The 11,282-nt window shown below is 40.7% G+C and overlaps 1 long non-coding RNA gene across 2 annotated transcripts in view; it reads left to right on the top strand.

Annotated features, from left to right (window-relative positions):
* The first annotated feature begins 155 nt into the window (after positions 1-155).
* Positions 156-11,282, top strand: part of LOC140698369 (uncharacterized) — a 35,069-nt gene continuing 23,942 nt past the window's right edge. Inside the window, exons 1-3 of one of the 2 annotated variants that reach the window (XR_012076124.1) lie at positions 156-603; positions 3,930-4,057; positions 4,633-4,966. This is a non-coding gene — a long non-coding RNA (uncharacterized lncRNA). Of the gene's footprint in view, positions 604-3,929; positions 4,058-4,632; positions 4,967-11,282 lie in introns of those variants that run through there. The other variant, XR_012076125.1, reaches the window with a different exon arrangement.

The raw sequence follows: 11,282 nt of genomic DNA, 5'->3' as shown, positions 1-11,282 counted from the left end.
AGGCCACTTTGGAAGTGAGCGGTGGATTCTGGGGCCTGGAGGCGTTATTGCCGTGCAATATGGCCGCGCCAACTTCGTTACCTTACGTTACGTTGGGAGCGGCCATCTTGGACCGTGCGCCGGAATCTTGGACCGTGCGCCGCCATCTTGGGTCGTGCGCAGGGCAGAGAGCGACATGGCCAGTCTCGCCGACCAAGCGAAAAAGCTGCAAATCCAACCTTGAGGAATTCTCTTCAGGATTTCTCACCTTTGTTTTTTTTCCCCCATGTTTTCAGCGGCTGCCAGCACAGTAACGCACGTTTAGTCGAATTTCAGCGTCTTGCTTACAGTCTTCCGACCGGACCGGAGCGCTGAACCAATTCTAGGCCAGGCCTGAGCGGACAGTGGCCGTGCCCACTGTGTCTCGCAGCCCTTCTGAGGCCGCACGAAGCCTGTGGCCGTATTGGAAAGGTTTAGGTCCCTACTGCAGAGAACCGGACAGAGAAATGGCGAGCGTGCACAGACAGGAGAAAGGGATTAGGAGGGGCTAGAGCTGTATCTGAAGGATCCGAAGAGGTACGAGGAGAGCACTCCGGATGTACTTGGGGACGAGACGGAGCGGAGGTAAGGACCGCTTCAGGTAGATAGGTTTCATTCTGCGGGTCAGTGATGGGCTGTAAATGAATTTACCAGAGATGAAGGAGAAGAATAGCAAAGGAGTTTATTAGGTTACACTGCCGTAGACAGCAGCGGGCCACACTGAAGAGAGGTGCTTGTTGCTAGGGTTGTGTATAAGTCAGGGTCACAAGATGCGTGATCCGCTTGTGCGCAAGTCTCTGGTTGTAGGTGAGGTAAGAAATTTAGGGATCCTTGCAGGGCTGTGGGGTTTATGATTCTTATAAGGTGGGCTGAAACAAGCCAGCCTGAGCTTTTGTGAGGTTAGGCATTACCAAGGGCTATTAGTTTATTAGGGCAAACATGTCCAGTAAAGAATGTGCTTTATCTGTTGAGGGATCACAGGGGGACCAATGAGAGCCCAGAAATGGGGGTTGTTGGACTTTGAAGGGTGTCGGTTGGCCTCACAACTTGTATCCCATGATACAAGATAATTCGACGTACATTCAAGAAGGATTAGTCACAGCCTGCCCAGTCATTTGTCTTTGTGAATACTGTGGCCTACTCTGTCTTTTTTGAGGGGGTGGGGAGGGCTTGTGTGTGTGTAATTAAGTTTGTTTGTTTGTCTGTCTGTCTGTCTATCTGAATGGAGGTACTGGGGATTGAACCCAGGACCTCCTGCATGTTGGGCATGCACTCTACCACTGATCTATACCCTTCCCCCTCAATTCCCTTATTAAAGTCAGTCTCTTCGCTGTTTGGCAGTGCCATGTCTATCATAAATCAAGTGTCTGTGTGTGTATGGCTGGTCTAGGACCTTCTGTTCCATTGGTCTGTTGTCTATCCCTAGGCCAATGCTGCTCGTTTTAGCTACAGGATCTTTTCTAAGTCTCAGATGATAAAACAAGGTTGCCTGCCATATTCTTTTACTACAAGAATGTCTTTGTTCTTTTGGCCCTTTACGTTTTTATATAGAATTTTACCTTACCTTGTCAACTTCCACCAAAAAGAAAAAAGTGTCTGGGATTTGTATTGGGACTGCATTCAATCGATAAATCTTTTGAGTAATGACATATTTATTATATGAAGTCTTAAAAGCCATGAACACCATGTATGATTCCATTCATTTAGGTCATCTTTAATGTCTCTGAATAAAGTTGATGTTACTTATAGAAACGTTGTACATTTATATTAGATTCATTTCATGATACTTGAAATTTTTAATGCTTTTGTAAATGGTGTTTCATAATTTCATTAACTTTTTGTTGTTCGTATACAGAAATACAGTTAACTTGTATGTTGATATACCAAGCAAATGCGATAAACTGTCTTATTAATTCTTACAGCTTTTGTGTAGATTGCTGTATTGTAAATTTTAAAAACTTCATATTTCTCCTCTACCTCAACATCCCCACAAACAGGCTCTGCGTATACTGACCAGGCAACCAGGTGCACCAGTGTAATAAGGGCGGTCTTTGCCACCAGTTCCTCTTCCTACCCTCCCCGTACCGTGACCTAGTGTCATTTGAACACACCAGTGAAATCTCCTCCAGTCTGTTCTTGTGTACTCCACCATGACCCCCAGTAAGGGCAGTTGTCCATGGTCCTTGCTCCCACCCCACCTACTTGGTTGCACCTTATCCCTTGGTGCTCTCTCCCATGTGACTTCCTCTCTGCATGCAGTGAGTCTCGTCTCTCAGGACCTCTAAGTGTAATGAACTTTTTTTTTCCCTGTACCTATCCTGTGTCCTTTCTTGTGGTCACAATCTGACTGATTGTCACCTTAAAAACCCACAAAACAATTATTGTAGCTTTTTACAGAAACAGTCATATGACCCTTAAAAAGTGAGTTTTTGTATGACTGAAACATTATGTTATACATCAGAAACTGAAAGAATATTGTAAACTGACTATACTTCAATAAAAGAAAAAAAATGTTAAAAAAAAAAAGACAAAACAGGGAGTTTTCCCCATCGGTCTCAATTTTTAAAACTTTGTTTCTGCCAGCTGCCCCGGTGGGAACTGCAGTCCAGTGCTGAAATAAGTGCTTGCAGCATTCTTGTCTTCTCCCTGATGTCAGAGTTTCTCCTTTAAATATGATGTCTGTCAGAGATTGCTGTAAATTTCCCTGTATCAGATTAAATCATGCCTATGTGATTAGCCTCCATGAAAAACCCATAAACCACAGAGAGCCTCCAGGTGGATGAACACATCCACGTGCCAGGCAGGCGGTGCCCTCCGACTCCACGGTGACAGAAGCGCCTGCGTTTGTCCGCACCTCACCCTTTGGCCAGCTCTAAGCTGAGGATGATGTGTTCACTTAGGGGGCAGTAAGTCTTGGCTGTTATGGAGAAGTTTTAGGGTCTGTACAGCAGAGAACCTCATCCCTGGGCAAGGAGGAGGGCAACTAGCAGGGCAGACTCCAAGGAGGCCTCTGGGGCTTGGGGATTCTAGAGCAGCGTAAGGGAAAGTGCTTCAGGGCTGTCTCGTGGGGGCGGTTGACCATAGAAGAGGGAGGGAGGGCAGTTTACTGGAAGGGCTTCTGGTTTGTGCCATCACTTGACCTAAGTGGTATTACCTAGTTGTTCACACATAGGTATAGACATTTTATGTGAAACTGTGTGTGTGTGTGTGTGTGTGTGTGTGTGTGTGTGTGTGTGTGTGTGTGTGTGTGTGCATGTGCATGCACACGTATGTGATTATTTTTAATATGCTTTTCTGCATGGTATATTTTACAATATGAATGTTTTGATGGTAGCCCATACTCCATCTTTACACAGCTGGCAGTTGGTTAGAATGAATGGCTCTTTAGTTACAGGCAACTATTTTTTTTTCTTTTTATTAGACTTTTTTTTTTACTTTTTTTAATTGAGTTATAGTCATTTTACAATGTTGTGTCAAATTATAGTGTAGAGCACAATTTTTCAGTTATACATGAACATACATACATTCATTGTCACAGTCTCTTTCGCTGTGAGCCACCACAAGATCCTGTGTATATTTCCCTGTGCTACACAGTACAGTCTTGTTTATCTAGTTACAGGCAACTATTGCCTTCACTCCTCTCCTACTCCCTGCTCCTTCCTCCATTCCTTTCTCTTTTTCCCCAATACTATTTGGGTCTTTGGTGGTCACTTCAATAGTTAGTGCTTCTATGAATATTTCATGTGACCCAATAGCTTAAATATCCCAAAGGGAAGCTTGTATTTAGCCAGGCCCAAGTGCTTGGCCTAGGCGCCAAGAAACTCATGCGGAAAGGGCACTATCCTAACATCTACCATTTTTCCTCCTTGTCTTACCTGCTGGGTCTTAAGTGATGAACTCAATTGTTTCAGTCTTTTTACAGAGTCATTAGAGGACTTCAGTCTTAAATTTGGCCAACCTGAAGGACTGTGGCTGTCCGGCCCCAAGACCTGATGACCATATGGAAGCTTATGTAGTTGGGGCCTGATTCTGAACCCTGGTAATATAATTTTTAAATATAATGAAGGCTCTGCTGCTGCCTTGTGTGGTATATTTGGCTTTGTGGCCTTCCTGGATTCAGGAAGTTTCACTGTGGCTTTCTTGCCTGAAACTTTCATTGAAACCAGGTTTCTCTTTTTTCATCTTGCTGGTATTCTCCAGCAAGGGCCTCGTTCTTTCCCAAATACCACACTCTCAAAGGACTGGCATCATGAAGACGTTGTGCTTGTAGGAGAGTATCTTTATTAGGAGATTCAAATTGAGGTATTTGGGGGTGGAGGATCATGATATCTGTAATTTCAAGTATTTCAGTGAAAAGAAGTAAATTGGATAAAAGAGAGAGATGGATAGATAGATGATATGTAGAAGATATATACATAAAACAAATATGGCAAAATTTAATGTTTATTGAATCTGTGTGATGTGTATAAGGGGGGTCCACTGGGCTATTCTTTGAGTTTTTATATATCTATGAATGTTTTTTATAACAAAAAAAAAACTTGCGAGAAACTACTAGTGACTGTCTTGGGATAATATGTAACTGATTCTTAGGTTGCTTGTTTTTTTGTGTGGCAGGAAGGTGGAGAAGAAAGTAGACATCCTCTCCGTCGCATCTCACATCACTGCAGAAATGTTCTTAGCGCTCACTTATCTGATAAGAACTCATTTTGTCCCCATCCCTGGGAAGCACCATGTTCCTTTTTAGTTTCCTGAGATGAAAGCCTGTGAGGAAGGAAATAATTTGATGCTGTTCGGAGTTTGTTGACCTGCTTGTATGTATAGATTGTTTTCATCAGATTAGGAAGTTTGGGATCATTATTTCTTTGCATATTCTCTATGCCCCTTATTCTGTCTCCTCTCCTTCGAGGACTTCTGTTATGCATATGTTGGTGTGCTTGACGGTGTCCCCATCTCTGAGACACTGTTTACTATTTCTTTTTGATTTTTTCCCACTTCACCTGGATAATCTTTATTGACCTGTCTTCATGTTTGCCTGTTCTTTCTTCTGCCAGCTGAAATCTGCTGTGAAGCCCTTCAGGTAAATTCTTTTTTTTTTTTAATCATCTCTCTTTGTTGATATCCTCTATTTGGTAAAACATCATTGTCATATTTTCCTTTATTTCTTCAGAAATAGTTTCTTTTAGTTCCTCAAACATATTTTAATAGCCAATTTAATGTCTTTGTGTAGTAAATCTGACATATGAGACCCCTCAGGAACTGTTTCTATAGGCCGCTTTTTTTTTTCTGTGTATAGATCGTACTTCCCTCATTCTTTGTGTATCACAATTTTTTATTGAAGCTAGACATTGTAGGCAATATAACGTTGCTACCTTGGATGTCAAATTCCCCCTCTCCTCAGAATCTGTTGCTGTGGCTGTAACTGTTGTTGCAGTTTGTTTAGTGACATTCCTGGACTAATTCTGTGAAGTCTGTTCTCCTGTAGTGTGCAGTCACTTAAGTCTCTGCCTGGTTAGCTAATAATTGATCAGAGATTTCCTCAGTTGCCTTGAGTCAGTGAGTCCTCCACCCTTGGCCAAAGGTACTTTGTGTGTGTTGAGGCACTACTTCAGTGCCCAGGCAGTTTACAAGTCTGCCTTAGCCTTCTCGTCCTGCTGCAGGATTTCAAGGTCAGCCAGAGGTTAATTATTGGTGACCTTCAGGTCTTTTCTGGGCAGGCATATATTCCTGTGTACGTGTGTGACCTTTTAGATCCTCAGGAATGTGTCAGAGTGTTTCATAGCTCCTTGGGTCTTAAGTGATGAACTCAATTGTTTCAGTCTTTTTACAGAGTCATTAGAGGACTTCAGTCTTAAATTTGGCCAACCTAAAGGACTGTGGCTGTCCGGCCTTGTGAACATCTTATTCTTATGATACACCTTTTAAGAATTTTGGCCTTGGCTAATGTTTACCCCAACTCGTATTGCAGCCTTAACCTACCACAGTGTTAAACAATTGAAACTGATCCTTTCTGATGAAAGGTTTTCTTGCTACTGTAGCTATGAGGCTGCTGTTTTTCTAGGGCTAGTGCAGAGCTTGGGGAGAAGGAGCTGGGAGTAAACAAAGGTAAAACTCCACAAACCCTACTGTTTTTACTGCTGAGGTTCAAAATTTTTTTCTTGACAAAAAAATGCTCTTCAGATTGTTGTTAGCCTTTGGTTAATTTCTAGAGTTGTAAAAAAGTTGACTTTAGTAATTTTGCCAGTATTTATGTTGCTTTTCTAAAACAGTAGATTTGCACAGCGCCTCACTCTGCTATTTTGGAAGTCTTGCCTCATCACCTCATTTACTTCTGCACAATAACCTAATAGGATACAATTTATTAATTTCATAGGTAAATGCCCTAAGTCTTACAATGATTCAGCTGCTTCCATGAGTTACAGTTGTTGGCATACAAAGCCAGTACTGCTTATCATTATACAATATTGCATCCAATTTAGTATTTGTCCTAATAAACCATTAACATTTCTGTTATGTCCTCAAATTATTCCTGTCCAATTTCAAATTAGTCCTGTCCAATTTCAACTATCATGCTTCCATCAATTATTCCAAAGAAAAACAATCACAAAGCATCACAATAATAGTAACCCTTATGCGGTATTGTATTTATTTGACTGTTGTCTGCCTTCTGAGTGAAGCTGGAAACTTCCACATGGCTAAGTCAATGTCATACAAATCTTTGCATCATCAGTATCTTGGGTGTATGTCTGTCATGTCTAGACATCTGGATGTCCTTGCTTGAATAACCAGATTCTTTGGAGAAAAGAAACCATTGTGAATGGCCCACTAGGAATTTCGGAATTATTCCCCCACCATTTAAAAGCAGAATCTTGGTGCTTGGAGATCTTGAAGCAACAGTATCAGGGGGCTCAGGGTGGGATAACATGCTGCCAAAAACATAGTGGTGTGCTGCACCCAGAGGTGAAAGTTGGAAAAAAACATTATAAATTGTAAGGACGGAATTGGCAAAGTAAAACAAAATGAAGGTGCTTGCTAGAAATAGGATGGTTTGAGTGGCTTTTGCCTCAGGAGAGAATCTATGGGATTTTCTGAGGGTGTGAATATGCTTCACTCTCTAGTGGTGTCTGTATAGGAGAAGGACCATGTAAACACTGGCCCCAATCATAAGTCCCATGAACACAACATCTGGGAAGGTCATTATAAGTGTGTATTTTGTAGTACTAGATGTTTCAGGCTTTTTCGAAGAACACAGCCCATAATCCCGGAGCTTGGTAGAACTGCCAAGATGCTGATGAGCCTCTAAATTGATAAGAACAAAGGTGTTTTATCAGCAGGTTGGAGATCGAACATAGGGAGCAGGAGGAACGGATGTTCTTCCAAGCTGTCTTTGAGCCCCATCGACCCACCAGTTCTGGGGCTGATGGTGATTGCCTGAAAATTGCTCAAGAGGCAAGTGGTGCAGAGGGAAAGGCCTCGGGCTGTTCTGTGGATATAATAGACAAGTTTACACCAAGCGTTGCCCACGATGTTGTGACTCCCCAGATAAATATCATCTGAACGATTCCCTTGAAGAGAAGAACCAGGATGTTGGCCACAGCCTTGTTGGTGAGAACCAAGTGTATGGGCTTCCAGGCGTGGCCAGTGCCGGATGTGGAAGTGTAGGCTGAGAGAAGATAGATATTCCCCAGGACTCCGATACCTCTGGACCAGGAAAAGGAGCTTCAGGATCAAGTCACCAAAAATCATTCTCATGGGATCATGGGAAGAAGCAGTTCAGATAAGAACCTGGAGGTCATGAAGTTAGAACGCAGAGTGACAGCAGCACCAATCACAGATCGGCTCCCTTATTCCCGATTCTGATAGGGACTCTCGGGCCCTCAGTCATTTCCCTTACTGAGGATACAGATTTCAGTCCCGGGGAGGGGATCCAGAGCAGTGAGCTCAAAATTGCTGCTCCAAGTAGCCATCCTGGCATGTTTTCTGTTTATTCCCACACACAGATGCAAGATGGTTCATTATTTAGTCTATTTCCCAAATCCTTCAGTGTATATGTCTAGGGCATAAGCTCCAAGGTATAAAGCTTTATCTTTCATTTTGAAAGCCCTTCTTAAGCATCTCCTATATGCCAGCGCAGGCTGTCAGCTCTCAGAGATACAAAGATTAACTGACTTGGATCACTGTTCCAAAGGGCTAAGAGCCTAGTGTGGGAGACACATACATAAAGTATGATAGAATAAAATATAAATCATGCCAAGAATTAAGGATATAAATGGTATTGTGGAAACGTGTCAGGGATCCCAGCATTTAGCGATTCTGTGATAATTATCGACATTTTAATTTGTATTCATTTAGTAAGTTGTTCTCCCAGAGATTAATATGTATCTGCCACAAGGAATAAACTAATACAGACATATAGAAAGGAAAAAAGTTCATCTGTGCCCTCTGTCTCTCATCTCTAACCTTGCTCCTCTCCTCCCTGAGATAACCATATATCTCAGTTGTGCATTCTTCCACAATTTTCTTACTGTTCTTACAAAATGTGTATGTGTGTGTGTGTGTGCTTTAGCAGTCAGTAATAAATAATAGGGTTAAATGTGCTGCTTATGTTTAGAAATTTAAAGGATTCTTTCTCATAAAACATGGACCAAAGGAAAAAATCATACTGGAAACATGGCATTAAGAAAATAATATATCATGGCCATGTGAGACATACCAGGAAAGCAAGGATAATATTTTATTAATAAAATTCACCCTATATGTCTTGATAGTGTAAAATTCACTTGATATATCTAAAAAGAAAATTCATAGGACTGTCTTCATTGATGCTAAAAAAGCCTTTGACAAAAATCAACATGATTTTTTAAAAAACCACTCAAGGATAAAGAAGTTTATGGATACTTCCTTGGCATGATTACGTATTTATATACTAGCACTTTACTTAAAGGGAAATACTGCAGGAACAAAAAGCAAGGAGGGCCACTATTTCAGTTATTAATGTTGTCCTCTAAGTATTTAGCCAAGAGAAAACAAATAAGCATAAAAATTTAAAAAGAAATAAAATTTGCAGGTGATATGATAGTATAGCAGAGAATCAATGTTAAAACAAACTCAGTTAAAGAATTTAGGAAGGTAGCAAGTTATAAAATTTATGTATAAAAATCATATACACAATTAATAATTGTAATATGTAATGAAAGAGAACATTCTATTTATAAAACTAATCAAAAGTTATCATTTTTAGGAACAAACTTACAAAAAACATAGAAAAGTGTGAAAGTTTCATGCAGAAAAGATTTCAAACACTCCAGTGGGATATCAAAGTCGACCTAGACAAGTGAAGGGACATCCTTGCTTTTGCATTCACCACATGAATAAAGCAATAAAATATGATTGTTAAGCTACATTGGTGGGCCCTACTTAATTCAGTCAGTAAAGAGTAAGTTTTTAAAATGTGGTTATTAGAGAACAGTGTAGGTAATTAGACTAAGTCTGTGTAGACAAGGCCTAGATTTTGTTAGCCCTAATGTGTAGATGCAGTCAGCTTAATTTAAATTTTGGAATCTAAAAAAAAGTATTTTGGAATCTTACGGTTTTTATATAGCTAGGCACTTTATTTCTGTTTCTTGAATTGAAAGCACACTTCCATATAGAGTCATGTAATTGTCCTGAAATAAGGTGCTTATAAATGGAACAGCTATACAGCTAGCCTAGTTTTCCCACAATCTTTAGCACCTAAGATGTTTTTTAAAAGCTTGTAAATGCCTAATATAAAGGGAGATGCTTATAGCCACAACATAAACAAACAAACAAAAATCTAACCATTATAAAGACATCTGTTCTCCACAAGATAATTTAAGAATTTAATGCCAAGTGAAAATAAGAATAAGCTTTTTGCTGGAACCAGATGAGTTGGTGTTTTAAATTACGTGGAAAGAAACATGCAAGATTAGGTAGGAAAAGTATAAAAGAAGTGCTGTGTGCTATGGAGTAGTTCCACAGATATTACAGCAAACTGCAGTCTACACGCCCAAGCGCTGTGCTCGCACACAGACAGGCAAACAGAGCAGCAGAATGGATGAGAGTGAAAGATGCCTCAGTCATTTCAAATGAAACCCTCCATGTAAGTATTAGAAGAAACCAGGAGTGTATCCCTCTGTGACCTAGGGTTAGGGAAGGGCTTCCTAACTCTTACTGAACATCAAGAGGCAATAAAATATTGATACAGTCAACTACATAAAAGTTAAAAAGAAAAAAAAAGTTTTCATGAAATACTAGAAGTAAAAGACAAAGGGCAGTTTCTGCTTCTGGTAATAAGCTGAGTAAATCCTGCTGAAGCAACTCTCCTGCAAATAACCACCACGGACTCTGGACGAAGTATATATACTTCTTAATGACCACCTACAGAGTTAGTTCACCAAAGAGTGAACAGCAGCAGGCAAATCCTGCTTGGCTGACACTTGGAAGACGTGTGGGTTTTCCATTTTTTTAAAATGACTCAGTTCTTGAGGGCAGGCTGTAGCTGGCACCATGCACCCAAAGCCCAGAAAGATCCCCTGCAGTCCTGCTGGTTTAAAGAACCAAAGGACAAAGTTCAGCATAGCCACAGATGCTGCTAAAGTAAAAGGCTGATATAAAAACAGCCACAAAGGTGGTACCACAAATTTTAGATATACCCTCCACCTAAGACGCTGGCTGGTCCCTGAATATGCATGCCTGGGGCAGATACCAAGCAGTCCGCCATAGACTAAAATGATGAAATCAATGTTACTATGTTACCTTGTATCTTCTTTCCCCATTTTGCTCCTGAATTTTAAAAATTTTGTAATTTCTGCGCTGTCATTGTTTGTAGCACTTACATGAGGCTCTGTAACTGAAGTTCCCATCATCTAAAGGCCGATCTGTACAGTTACGTGGATTCCATGCTTACTCGCAGTTCTTTTGCCATTGTTCATCTGTCTCTTACGGGTAAATTCATGTTTTAGTAATTTCTTCAGAAATTTCATGCGTGTTCTTGCATGTTCAGCAGTGTTTGTCTGCCTCTTGGTACTTGACTTACTTATTGGAGGCGGACAGTTGTCTTTGTGATAGTGAACCTTCTCATTTAATGACCAATCCACCTCTTCCTTTATTATGGTGATTTAAAAAATCTTCCAGGGTGGGGCAGGTATAGCTGAGTGGTAGAGTGGATGCTTCACATGCACAAGGTCCTGGGTTCAATTTCCAGTACTTCCATTAAAATAAATATATACAATAAAATAAAATTAATA

Source organism: Vicugna pacos, chromosome 9, assembly GCF_048564905.1.
Source record: "Vicugna pacos chromosome 9, VicPac4, whole genome shotgun sequence".
Taxonomy (NCBI): domain Eukaryota; kingdom Metazoa; phylum Chordata; class Mammalia; order Artiodactyla; family Camelidae; genus Vicugna; species Vicugna pacos.
This window is presented reverse-complemented; position numbering and strand designations above follow the sequence as displayed.